The sequence below is a fragment of the Protopterus annectens genome, chromosome 16.part0 (genome assembly GCF_019279795.1).
Source record: "Protopterus annectens isolate FY-2018-M chromosome 16.part0, PAN1.0, whole genome shotgun sequence".
Taxonomy (NCBI): Eukaryota; Metazoa; Chordata; order Ceratodontiformes; family Protopteridae; genus Protopterus; species Protopterus annectens.
This window is the reverse complement of record NC_056750.1, coordinates 243,421,069-243,436,211: the sequence shown is the minus strand read 5'-3', so window position 1 is coordinate 243,436,211 and position 15,143 is coordinate 243,421,069.

Here is a 15,143-nt window from a genome sequence, read left to right as displayed (position 1 = left end):
GTCAAACTACAGTGGAGAAAAATAAAATCTCTTGAAAAGTGCACTGCCAACTTGCACACTACAACTCACTGCCATTACTGCCATTAAATGACTCATGAGATTAATCTTTTACTAAAACACTGATGATGGAACAAGACCCAATGAAGTGTAAGTAATGCCATTATTTAAAGATTTTATAGAGGCCACGGTATAAACACTATAGCTCACACTCAACCATCCCAAAGTAACATCTGCAAACAGTATATTGTAATAGTCTGGCATGCTTAACAGCAGAAGCATAGATCAAAGCCATTCTATAACATAAACTATAAGAGGAATAGAATTGTTAAAGTCATACATAAATAACATTAAGAATTTACCTTATATGCCTTCAGTCAGGAACAACACTTGGATGTGCAAACAGAAATTTTATTCTTACAGTGCTAGGAGACAATCTTCATAGAAGTTGGTAAATCAGTCTCACTTTACCTATAAAAACTGTATTTTTATACATTTTTCTTATCAAACTTTTCATCCAGCTTTCTTACGTTACAATGACTCTGACTAATAGAAAAATTTGCAAATGTCCTCATCCCTCATGATTTTCACCTCGAACTTCACGTGAACACCTTCCTATACATGACCCACCTGCTTTCAAGGGTCTTGTTTTCTGACCTTGGATGTTTCAAACTTTCCCTAGCAACAGCGCACTCCTAGCCTGGAGGAGTCAGGCTAACAAATTCCTTTTACAATAGCTAGCATGCCTCGACTTCACACACTTACTTATTCCTTGTTACATATTAAAAAAATGCAGTTGAGACACAGCAATAACTCTAGCTTATGAAGCTGTATTTTTCCAGCCCTGCATACAAATTATATTTGTTTTTTAACAATCATATTATAGCATCATTAATGAAACTGAAATTAATATACATTTTAATAAGCTGATCTTGTCCCATAACAGAATCAACCAAAATTCATGGATGACTCTCATAACATAAAAATAACATGACATATTTGACTCCCACAACACACCAGAAGTATTCCTGTTTAATGTAATTAGCAGTCTGTTCAAAACCTCAAATATGTCCCATTACTATACAGACATTGAAGAAAATAAAAACACTCCAAGACTACAGAGTTAAGTGTCAACAAAATTTGGTCATCATGGCAACACATGAATATTGCCTGTAAAGCAAACACCCGATAGACATTAAATAACAAAAAAACTCACTATCAGCAACATTCAGTAATCAGTTATTATAAATGAACTCTTTCTGTAAGGTATTAAATCCAAAAAGGCAACCAAGCCATGCAAAATAATATGCTAATCTGGTACCTTCAACGTGAATGTGTAAAACAGCAGACTAAAAAAAAAACAGAACCTATAAAAACTTCCAAAAGTGAGATGCCAACATAAAGCAATAAATGTTATTTATTTATTTATCTTTGCTTATCACAAAAGTCTGACTGGGATTGATCACATTTTGTTTGGAGGCCTGGGGAGAAAAGTGCCACCATTATTACAGATATAAGTACAGAGAACATTGCAAAATACTTATATAAAGAAATGTAATATGAGCTTTTTCATTGAACAATGAGAAAAAAATCTGTACGATTTTTGCAGTTACAAATATCGCTGTACAAATTAAAATAAACTGCAAAGTACAAATCAGCAAACTGTTTACATGCAGCACTCTGTGCTCCTATTTGCATTGTTCAGAGCATTGTAACAGCTGGTCTGTCATTTCTCACAACCGGACAAAGGCATCATCATTGAAGACAAGTGAGACATGGTCATATATCATTTTCCAGCAATATTCCAAGAGAAACCTCTTTTAATCAGAGACAATCAGCCACACCAAAACCTGAAAACAACTTTTCTGATATTTCTTCACAATATCACAGGAGTCCACAAGAATAAAACAGCCCATCTAGGCAATTTAACATATCTGCAGAAATAATGCACAGTGCAGAAATTCAAAGCCTCAAAATGCATTACAACCCAATGAATATGCATCAAAAAGAGCAGAGCATCTAATAAATAGTCCCCAGTACGTTTCATCATTTCATCTACTCTCTCTCTCTCTCTCTCTGTATATATATATATATATATATATATATATATATATATATATATATATATATATATATATATACACACACACACACACACACACACACACACACATATATATATATATATATATATATATATATATATATATATATATATATATACATATACATATATATATATATATATGGGTACGTATAACTTCACCTTAAACTCATTTCACCTAAACTCATTTCATCAAGACCATATCACCTAAAGTTCATTTCACCTAAAACTCCTTTCACTGACAAGTAGTACAATAAGGCAAATCAAAGGTATATGTCCTTTTCCTCCCTGTAGTGTGATCCTGGTGTTAGTATATATACTAAGGGGGGTTGTGGGGGGCATAGCCCCCCACCTAGTTGGCTTTTACCAAATAATGTAAAACAAAACCAGACAACATAAACCCAAAATAAGTGGAGGGCTATGCCCCCACACCCCCTAACTATATATACTAACACCAGGATCATACTACAGTGGGGAAAAGGACATATACCTTTGATTTGCCTTATTGTACTCCTTGTCAGTGAAATGAGTTTTAGGTGAAATTAGTTTAAATGAGTTTTAGTTGAAATGAACTTTAGGTGATTTGGTTTAGGTGAATTAAGTTTAGGTGAAGTGATACGTACCCATATATATATGTATATATATATATATATATATATATATATATATATATATATATGTGTTATTTAAATATTGTTACAATTCAAGTTATTTACCTTTAATTTCCTTTATTACGATGCAAATTTCCTGTGAACTAGAAGCAGGCTAAATGGCTGAAACCTTGATACTGGAGTCAAGTCTTCACACATAAAGAGCACCATGTAAACCATTAAGGCATCTTAAAATATCAAAACTACCATAATCACATGAAACTAAAAACCAGGAGCCAATGCAGGAAACAGCAGGTAGTGAAGCCAAAACCACTAATCCACCAGTTAATGTGTAAGATCTGCAAGGTCCGTTTGCAATAATTCTCTAAAGTTGCCAAAAACGATTAAGGAAGGTACTTTACACAAATTTATTAAGTAAATATCCATCCACTAAGCATTTTCCTCCAATTAATATCTATTTTCAGCATTTAAAAACGTCTGAAAAAAGCAGCCGCACACAGCTATAATACAGCCTGCGATTTAATACGAAAAAGACACACAGTCGAAATACAAACAACTGAAAAGTACGAATTTAGTTCTTTCTTCCACCTAGAGTATGGATTTCATCAGAATCAATTACACATGTTTCTGAACTAATTTATCAGTTTTTTGGCACCAAGCAATCTCATTTGTAATTAAAGGAACCTTATACCAACTCAATACATAAATACCACTCTAAAAAACATGCAAGTGTCAATACTACATATTTCTAAACTTGTATACCAAGTAGTACAACCTCTAATTCATTGCTAACTCTCATACATCATGCTGTCATGTAGAGAACTAAATCGTAATAAATATAAAATGTACCAGCATAGTAAAATATAGAAAAAATGCTAAATTAATTTCTACAATTTCTACAAAGATAGCTGAAAAAACTACTAATTAACTGTCCATACACCAGAATACATTCATAGGGGAACTGATAACGCTCTATGGGGATTAATGTACAATTCATACCAATTATCATAAGTAAATAAATAATTTAATGGTGACTTTTCTCAGACGTTTTTAGTGTTAGATTTTACTTCCTGGTTGCTGTCTTTCAACACTATTACTGTTCAATTATTTTCAGCATTTGGATGAAAGTGCTAAAGAATAAATGGGCTGTTTCTACTACTTTGGTTGTGGAACAATGTGTTTTATCTTGGATTCTTGATTTACACAGAAGCTAGTAGGTTTTTACAACAGAAGTTCTTAATGAAATACATAAAAAAACAAAATCACATTAGCATTACTTTTAAAATAGCTAGTAGGTTTTTACAACATAAGTTCTTAATGAAATACATAAAAAAACAAAATCACATTAGCATTACTTTTAAAATAGCATTAAGACATTAGCATTTCCTGTAGCTAAACAAAACATTGTTTTCCTGTTGTATTTGGCTTGAAAGACATTTTCCATGTATTTGTTCCTTTTCCAGTTGCTACAGCTATCAATCCCAGGGAACAAGGTCATATTCTGTAAACTGACATAGTCAGAATTCCAGATTATTTTTAAAACAAGCTACAAAGAGGCCAGCAGGGGTACAGTTCAAGTGCATTGACGATTAGCACATAGGATGTGCTTTAGATGTGCTTGTCATAAAACAGTTCAAATCATCTTTTTCTCCATGTGATAATTATATTTTATCCTATTTTTTCAAGCTAATGCTACAAAGATGTGTGTGTGTGTGCGTGCATGCATGTGTATGTATGTATGTGTGTGTGGTGGGGGTACATAAAAGATCCTTCTAGGACACAGACTAAAATACATCCTCTACTTTTACCTTTCTACCTGGTCATTCTAAATGCTATTATTGTTAGGTTTTCTAGAATGAAGTTCTAACATTCCTGAAAGAGGTGTTAATAGGTTAGACACCATGGGTTAGGCCATAGAATAAAAGAAGCAGTGATGTTGATAGCCTGAAGGTTTACCAACAAATATTCAAACCATCCAGGTCACATGACTCATATTCCAACGTATCTTTTATTATCTCTCTCTCTCATATATATATATATATATATATATATATAGAGATAGATACAGCAGCATTCAGCATCAACCCTCTTTTGACCATTTTGTACATGGGATCAAGGTGTCACTGCACAGTGACTAAATTAACTAAAGCCAATACTTACATATAGATGTATGTATTGTGTGTGCATGTGTGTATGTATATGGGTGTATGTATATATATATATATATATATATATATATATATATATATAGAGAGAGAGAGAGACCGCTACATTCTAAGTTTTACAGAACACTGAAGGCACTGAGTTATATAAAAACTGAAATATTGTTTACCTTACTTAATGAAAATAAATCACTGTATGTAACTGCAGTTTAGAGCCAACCAAATACTAATTTCTCCATAACTGAAGATATACTATCACGGTCCACAAAAAAATGTCACCCATGAAACTATCATACTCTATTATTTTAACAATGACTGGACTACCCAAATGAAGGCTCTAACACCATCAGTCTATATAGCTTTACTCAAGTGATTAACTCCCCACCAGATTCAATAAAAAAAACTGACAAGATTACAGTCCTTGACTGCATATTAACTAATGCCCTTAACAGACTCTCAGCAAGAGGATCATGTCCAGACCCTTTAAATGATCACAATCTCATATATGCTACCAGACCAGGGCTTTTTTGACATGGTATGCTCTGGTTTGGCATACTGGCACCCCAAAAAAAAAAAAAAACACTTTCTTTTTAAGGATGTTCTTCATTAAGAATGCCCTTTGCATCGTATTGGGTCTCACAGGCACAGAAGACCTTCTGCATCTGTGTGATGTGCAACTGATCATTTACATTTTCCTGGTCCGCATGAGTGGAATTTGAATTTCTGAAGATGTTTGGACTGTGGACCACGACCAGACAAGTGAGTGGTAGGTGTGCGTGTGTGTTTAAGTTTTTAAGAGGAGTGTGTGTGTGTGTGTGTGTGTGTGTGTGTGCATGTGTACAAGAAACAGGCGTGTGTGTGTGTGTGTGTGTGTGTGTGTGTGTGTGTGTGTGTGTGTGTGTGTGTGTGTGTATAAGAAGTTGATTGGTTTGTGTGTGTGTGTGTGTGTGTATATATATATATATATATGTACCTTTAGGTCTGTGTATGCTCTGAAGTGTATGTGTTTGTTTTCACAGAATGTTCTGCTTTGGAATCACATGTGGTCTGTCCTTTGCAATGTTTGTATTTTTTACAGCAACTGAATAAGGCATGCAGTCACTAAATAGTGACAGACATTTCTGAGATGCAGACTTAACAGCCTTCAGAAAACGCATGCTAATGCAAAGCCCGTTATTCAGGCAACTTGATATAAATGCAATATCGGTCCCTAATTTTAGTCCATTGTCCCTCATAATTTTTTAGCTTCCTTCTTGATTCTTATTGGGGGGATTTGCAGTAAACTGGACAATGTGACAGGTATGTGGAGGGGAGTGTAATGGGCTCCCCACTGTATTCTTACAGTAATAAGCTGTGAAGATAAATTCCTCTCTGGCAGTAATTTGTGTATTTATTCATTTATTTGATCACAGTACAGTTAAACAAATGGCTATAGCCGATTGATAGTCACATCTATTTGTGTGTGCATTTGTGTATGCGTCATTTGTATGCTTAATATATGTATTGGGGGAGGCATAGATGCCCTCAACTGTCCCTGATATTGCCTCATTTTTTATCTGCTGATAAATCTCTAAGAATTACAGTAACTCATTAAGATCGGACATTATAATTTCATACGTGTTATTGTTCTGAAAATTCATGTTGATGAAAAATCTCTTGTTAAGAGAATTATGGTTATATATAAAAACAGTCTCTGATTTTGAGTTTTTGTTTCTTAATTTTTGTAGTTTTTTTCCAGAAGTCTTGAGCAAAGAAGTTTAGAGGCATGGGGGAGGGGGTACATTGAAGGTCTAAACTGTCTCTGATTTTCACCTCATACTGTGGCCTGTTTTCTTGTAAATATTTGTGTAAAATCTGTACAGATTGCAGTTACTAAGTAATGACATTCATTTCAATTTCAAACGTTATATCCTTCAGAAAAAAAACATGTTAATGCAACACCTGTCAGTCTTGCAATATTCTTAATATAATGCAATATCTGTCTTTGATTTTTGTCATTTGTCTCTCATTATTTTTTAGCTTTCTCTCCTTAGTTCTTGAGCTAAGATGTTGAGAGGTATTTGGTTGCAGTTTACTGCACATTATATTCCCAAAGTAGTGAGCTAAGAACATAAATTCCTGTGTGGAAGCCATTTATGTATGTATTCATTCAACTGATCACAGCTAAACATCTGAGATCTACAGTCACAGTCATACAAGCGGCTATAATTGATGGGTGTTTCATAGTTTCATAGTATAGTACTAGGCTATCTGCCCTGGGGCATTTGTAAGCTTAGCCATAGTGATGTGGCTTTTGCCACCCCATGAAATGGAAATCTAGAATACTGTGCCTCTGTCTAGTAGTGACACAATGAAGGTCCCCTTATATAATATAGTGTGTGTCTGTGTGTGTGTGTGTAAACAGTGAGGATTAAAATTACAGTGCTAAATTATTAGTTTTTATTTTATTATATTCGATCTGAGTTGTATACTAATGTCAGCTTTAATTGCTGAGTACAGAGACTGTCTGTGAATGAATGTGATTCACATTGTTGCCATTTGCTGAAGATAAGAAGTTATTATTCTGGCTTTCCAGAAGTAATGTGCATTTGTGTGAAGCTAGGTGGTATACCTTACTAGGTCTATTTGTAACACGGTCAGATATCTGAGGTACAGAGTCCATAAAGTGGCTGTAATCGATGGTTACATGTATTGTCTATGATGATATTGACTGTGTATATGTCGTGGGGTGGAAGGGTTGCAGTGTATCTAAAGCTAAGTTGGACATAATTTGTTTTCATTTTCTGTCAGTCAGGCATCAGCATTGTACTCAATAAGTGGCTGTCTGTGACAGTCTGGGCAGGCTGTGAGTGACAGCAACTGAAAGCAGATTGTTCCAGTGGGTAGTTTTGCCATCTAACACTGTTTAGTTTTCTGGCTGTGATGTTTTCTGTGTGGAGTTTGTATGTATTACCTCTTTCTGTGTAGGTTTTGTCCATGTGCTTTCGTTTCTTCTGTCAGACCCTCATCTGTATAATATATGCCTTTGGCCATTTTTTCATTTACTTTCATCCCAGTCTAATACCAGAGGAGTAAACAAAAGCTAACCATCTTTTTTGAGGGCTAGGAAGGTAGCAGTATTCTCAGACAGGATTTATATATCCTTACAAAAAATCATCTTCTCAGCTTATTGGGAAACTGCTATTGTTTGTTTTGTACATTAAGCTTTAGACTCGACTTATTCTTATTTATAGAAAAACATGACTTTTTTTCCTTACTTGTGATTTTATTTTTGAGGCCATCATTCTTCAGGCTGAGACTGAAACAGATCCAATAGGATCAGTGCTATACCTCAGTTAAATTAAAAATTAAATAAATAAATCAGAGCAAAGAGATGTTAAAAAAGCTGTAAGATGAATCACAGAGTATCTAGAAGCCTTTGACTTCCCTGGCCCCTGGCTTAATTCTGTCTCTTCCACCAAACATTTTTTTTCAAACTTTTTTTTAATTTTTCAAATACATTTGAATGAATTCCATAGTATTTATACGTAACATCTTAAATACCTACGTACACTATTTACATTAGCCTGACACTATAACATTTCTTAATGTTTACAGTTACTTTACAAGTATGTCCACTCCATTATCAGAGTGTCTGATCAATTATTGTATAGTGTCAATGAATAATAAGACTTTTCCCCAAGGGTTGTTGATAAATGGCTTTGGATAAATTCTTAGTTCTTTAATTTTAATTTCCAATAATGCTGCGGTCTTCAGTAGGCTGTAGAAGTCTTTCAAAGTTGGTATTGTGTTTGTATTCCATCTTCTTGTTATACACTTCCTTGAAATTGTAAGCATAGTCCATACTAGATACATGTTTGACCTCTTCAAATGAGGACCTTCGTTCACATTTAATAATACAAGAGCTTTAGTTAAATAAAATGGTTTATTAAATAAAGATTGTAGAAAGTTATTAATGCCATTCCAAAATGGCTTAATTTTAACACAGTCAAAAAAAATGTGGTTCTAATCTGCATGGTATACTTGCTCACATCTCCAACATATTCCTTTAATGGAAGAACTAATTTTACTGATTCTATCTGGGGTTAAGAATGCTCTGTGCAAGCATTTCCAATTAAAAACTTTCCAGTATTGTGTAAAGGATGTATATTTTATTGATAATAAGATATTTGTTTTAATATTTTCAGTTAACTGTATTGAGTGTCCTTTTGTTATATATTTCCAATATGAGGTTTTGGGTGTTGTTTTATAGTTTATCAATATTTTGTAAAATTTTGAAATACTGTTTCCCATGTCAAAATTACTATATATGATTTCATATATGTATTTAGTAAATTTAGGTATTTCTTTAAATGAATTAATTATTCTACTTAAATCTTGTGAATATGACAGAATACTCTGTAAAGTTAACCAGTCCCGTTGTGGAATTTTGTATGTTGTTTTTATTACTTACATATCTAAAACTTTTAGTTATTTCATACATTGGAGCTGACAAACAATTCCTTTCTGTTCCCAGGAATTAATAATTTCTCTATATATTTTATGTGTAAAGTTCTTTGTTACTATAAAGGGTGCTAAAATGAGTCAATGTAATAATTAATCACACAAGTTTTAGTGGGTTTAGTTATGTTATATTGCATACTGATACATATGTGCCATGGCAAATGGTTTTTATCTGTTATTTGAAATTTTTTTTTTGTAAATGAAATTCAGTTAGTAATTCTTTCCAATTTGCAGAGTAATTTGGACTTACCCAAGCTGAGATTGTTTTAGATATTGATGCTTTTATATATGTGTCTATATCAGGAACATTTAATCCTCCCTGTTTCCATGGTCTGATATGATGTATTAAAGCTATTATTTTTCTTTTGGGAAACCATAAAAATTTATTAGGCATGAGTTTATTTCTTTAAGTATATTCCTTTCTGGTAATAGTTGTATTGCCAATGCTATATATAGGATCCTGGGCAGTAAAACAATTTTTATTAACTGTAGTCTATCTTCAAATGTTAATATTATTTTGTTCCATTTTTCCACAGAGATTTTAATTGTATTGATGATATTATTTTAGTTTTTTGAGACTAATTCATTATTATCCTCGCGTAACTCAATTCCTAGATATTTTAAGGTAGATTCTTGTTTCCCTATGATGTGATCCCCCTTAGTCTGCAGGTCTTTTTTTTATTTAAAAAGACAAATTTTGATTTTGATTTATTGAAATGTAGTTCTGAAGTCATGTGAAATTTGTCAATTAATATATCTAATTCTTCTAATGTCTCTTCTGTATTAGATAATGTTAGTAATATGTCATCAGCAAATAGCATTACTTTAGAATTGTATTGTTCATAAACATCTATTCCTTTGATTTTTATATTGTTGCAAATTGAATCTGCCAATATTTCAATAGCCAGAGCAAATAGAATCAGTGACATGGGACATCCTTGTTTAGTGCCTTTTGTTATATGTATAGATTCAGAAGTAAAAGGACCTAACTTGACATATGCTAAATTATTTGTGTATGTATATATATATATATATATATATATATATATATATGTATATACACACACACACACACACACACACACACACACACACACACACACATATATATATATATATATATATGTATATATATATATATATATGGGTCTAGGTCATAAGATCGACAGCTCATATGACTGAAACTCATTTGGTCGACAGCTCATTTGGCTGACAAAAAGTATTCAAGGCAAAAACCTGGGATTTGCCCCCCTCCCCACTGTTGTGCGACTGTGGAGTTGTTATATATAGTTGGGGGGGGGTGTGGGGGGCACAGCCCCCCACATTGGGGGGGTGTGGGGGGCGAAGCCCCCACCTATACTTTTTGTCAGCCAAATGAGCTGTCAATGAAATGAGTTTCAGTCATATGAGCTGTCGATCTTATGACCTAGATCCATATATATATATATATATATATATATATATATATATATATATATATATATATATATATATATATATATATATATATTCTTTAGGAGAAGAACAAATGATGCAGGAAATTCAAATAGCATTATGATTTTGAATAAATAGTCCCAGTTTAGGGAATCAAAGGCTTTCTCTATATCTAAGCCAACAATTATGAGTGCTTCTTTATTTTCTTTATTAACATAATCTATCGAATAAGTTATCCTTTTAATATTGTCATGTGTTTGTCTATGATATATAAATCCAGTTTGATCATTATTTATTGCTTTATATAGTGGTATTTCATTCTGTTAGTTAAAATTGTCATAAATATCTTATAGTCATTATTTAGTAATGATATATGAGGTACAAAGATTTGGGGATTTGTTTTCCCTTGGGATTGGTATGATTAAGGAATATCTCCAAGAGGATGGTATTAAAGCTTGTGACTGAATTTCTAACAGAGTTTTATGGAAGAGGGATAGTATCTTTGAAGGAAACATTTATATATTTCCATAATTATGCCATCTATACCTGGAGCTTTATTATTTTTACCATCTATTATTGTATCTGTAATTTTTAGTGCAGGATATGGGTGGTTGCAGATCTAGTTTTAATTTTTTGGTATTTTTTTTATATTAAAACATTTTTCATCAAAATTTAATTGATTGATATGTATATTTTCTTTTTGGAAATGTTCCATATAGTTATTTCTATAGGCATCAAGAATGTCACCTATATCCAAGACATTTTCCCCTTTCTTTTCATGCAAGATACTTTTAGTGTTATTAGCTTTTGATTGTATTTTGATTCTTGTGGATAAATTATGTAGATATTTGGGAGAAGTGGCCAAGGTATTAATTTTTAGTTTTTCTAAAGCTAAACTAGTTTTATGTTTTAGAATTTCATTGTATTTATTGTTTAATACTTCTACTTTCTTTTTCATCTCCAAATGATTTTGATTTTTTTCAGCTTTTACTGACAAAAGATTGGATTGTAGATCTAATAATTCAGAATCCCATTCTCTGAATATTTTTTATACCAAGTTAGTATTTTACCATATATGTAAGTGTTTAATGAATCCCATATCATTATTTTATTTATCTCTGTGGTGTAATTAACATCGAAGAAGAACTGTAATTCAAATAATAACCAGGGTTTGAACTCTTTAATTTTAGTTATATATGCTGGAATTCTGGAGTTAAAGATTAATGGTTTGTACCCATTTTGAAGATTTAGTATCAATGAATTGTGGTCTGAAAAGGGGAAGGGGAAGGGAGTGATTGAGAAATTAATGATTTTAGAGTGTAAGTCATGGGCAGCAAATATTTTATGTATTCTAGTTTGGGTACCAAATCTATGATCTTGATGGGAAAACAATAAAGATTTATCTTCTTTAAATTTGAAAGTATCTACAAGATGAAATTATTCTACCCACTTATTTAAAGCTTTTGATATAGCAAATGTATGTAGCAGTCTTTTATTTGTAGTTTCAGAAATATCAAATATACATTTAAAAACTCCTCCTAATATTAAGTTGCCTTTATAATTATTGGAAATGAAATCCAAGTGTTTTTTAACAGTTCCTGTTCCAATGCCTGGGAACCAGTATAGATTGGCTAGGGTCCATATTCTGTTATTATATTTAACTATTACTAATGCCATAAGGCCTTCTTTGTCTTCATACTTATAAATTATTTCTGGGTTAATCACATTTGCTTTCCATAAAAGTGTTACCTCTTTTGTCTTTGTCTTATAAGTGGATTGCACCAATATAATATATTCCTTAGGATTCCATTTGTAATTGTCATTTGTTTTGAAATGAGTTTCTTGAAGGAAGACAATTTGTGCTTTGTTCAATTTTAAATACTTCAGTAGATTTGATCTCTTGCTAGGATTGTTTAAGCCATTGGTATTTAAATAATAAAGTTAAATCCATCTTAGGTTATTTAGACTATGTATTTTTTTGTTTTATTGTGACTATTAAACATTTTCCTCTGATAACTCTAAAGTATATGTTTGAGCTTTGAAAGGAAATTATCAGTTTTATATTTTGAATGTTTACCAATAAAGTAATGTTTTGGTCAGGCATACTAAAAATGTTTTTGTGAAATAAATTTAAATTAATAAATGTTAACAAAACTAAGATCTGCACTAGCCATGGAATGAAAATCATTCTTAATCTGATGGATAAACCTAAGTCCATCAGATTATCACTCATACCTTGACAATCCAGAACATCTGAGCTCCAAAAAATGAATTATCATATCGAGAATATTTGTAACAGGAATAAGTAATATTTATATTATTTTGAACAGATATAGTACTATTGTAGATTAGACAGAATACTAATACAATATAAATGTCTACTTATTGTATAAGCAATTAACATTTACATGAAAGATAGATGACACGCAATTCAGTCATATTAAAGTAGGATGTATCATATATAAAACCTCAGTAAAAGATTATAGCACACAGTTATTTAACATATTCACCCTTATTGATGAAGTCTTTCAAAATGTATTACTTAATATAAATAGATGATAATAATATTTATACCTAATATTTATAATACAATGTATTTTACTGGATATATTAGAAGTTATATTTCATTGTTTGCTAGCATTTAAGTAATCATGTTGTTTGTTGTTAACTTATCTAAAGCATCAAATTTGTTTTATATGAGCGTTGATGAAAGTTAGTGCATTTTAATTATCAGTGCATCCCACTTCCCTCCATTTCCTTCACATAAGGATTTTAATATCTGTCCTTTCTTATTATAAAATGAGTGAAGTTATAGGTTAATAACAATAAACAATTAATAAATTGCCATTTAATGGCATATACTGAAAGTTTTTAGAATTAAATGGCAACATTCTATTTTGTGTAATCAGCAAAAGTTAAACTGAGTGATTATTGTCAATTTAATACTATATGTTCAGAATGTGATTGTTACATTCTGTGACCTTCATAGTTCAGGCTTCTATTGTTTCCCTTGAACAACTTTGTCAGTTTGATGTCATGTATAAACATTAGTTACCTTGGTAACAGCTTAAGTATTATATATGGTCAAGATGGGTTACAAAAACTACAATTCAAGTTAAAGGAACTACATGACTTGTTATGCATATTTACTTATATAAGAAAATCATCATGCTTCCCCTTGATGTTCAGTGTAGTGTATGTCATTTATGACAAGTTAAGACAGTAGTGTTATTATACACAAGCCCATGTTATTAAATCCTATCTTTAATATCTAAATTCAGCAGACTGTGTCATCTTATATGATGATTATATATTTTATGTCTAGATTTACTAAAATCATACATTACATAACTATTATGTGTGGGGTTTTTTTTTTTTTTTTGGCTGTTGCTTAGTTATTTGAGTGACCACAAGCTGTAATGCTTATTCTTATTATTAGCTCCTTCCAAGCATGATTATACAGTCCATAGACTTTAAATTATGAGACCCTTCTAGCTTCTTATTTGTTATAAGTATATTTCTATCCTTACATACACACATATCAGTACTTCAAGCATGGGCAACAATATCCATCCAGTTTTGCCAGAATAGCATTCACTAGTTCATGTGGTGTGTTCCCAGGCTGTTCTTAAAATATCTAAACCAATATTTGTCCTGTTCCATTTTACCATCCTGTTCTATGCAGTGGCTACTCTGCAAGTGAACCACTCAACACACCTTCCATTCCCACAGATATTTCTACAAAAGAAATCTGATGACTCTCCAACACTTCCCTGCAACCCCAAACACCCCTAGAATCAGCTATCTCCATATGCCCAACACATCTGAGCAAGCTCACCTCCCAGACCAAGTGCTCTTAGTCTTTCACAATAACTCAGACTTCCACTCTTATGTAAGTCCTTAATGTGTTTGGACCAAAATATATTTTAAATATAAAATTGTACTTATTATTATTTTTTTTTTATCAAGAATCAATTTAATGAGCTAAATGAAGTGTTGGGAGGCCATCAATATGTGTACATGTGGATTAAAACAGCCTTTTTATTTTATATATATATATATATATATATATATATATATATATATATATATATATATATATTGTTTTTAAACCAAAAACATTGTCGAGTATTATCTTGGAGGCTCCTCAGAGCCATTAAGCATTATTGTCACTCTGTCTCCATTACCATAGCAACCTGGGAGCATCTGTTTCTGTTAGTGTGTCTGTGTACTGCATTCAAGAGGCTCGCAATGCACCTGAAGCAAAGCATCACTTCACTGAAATTTCAAGCCTAAATTCCCTCTCTTTCAGTGAGGCAGCAGCCAGGAAAA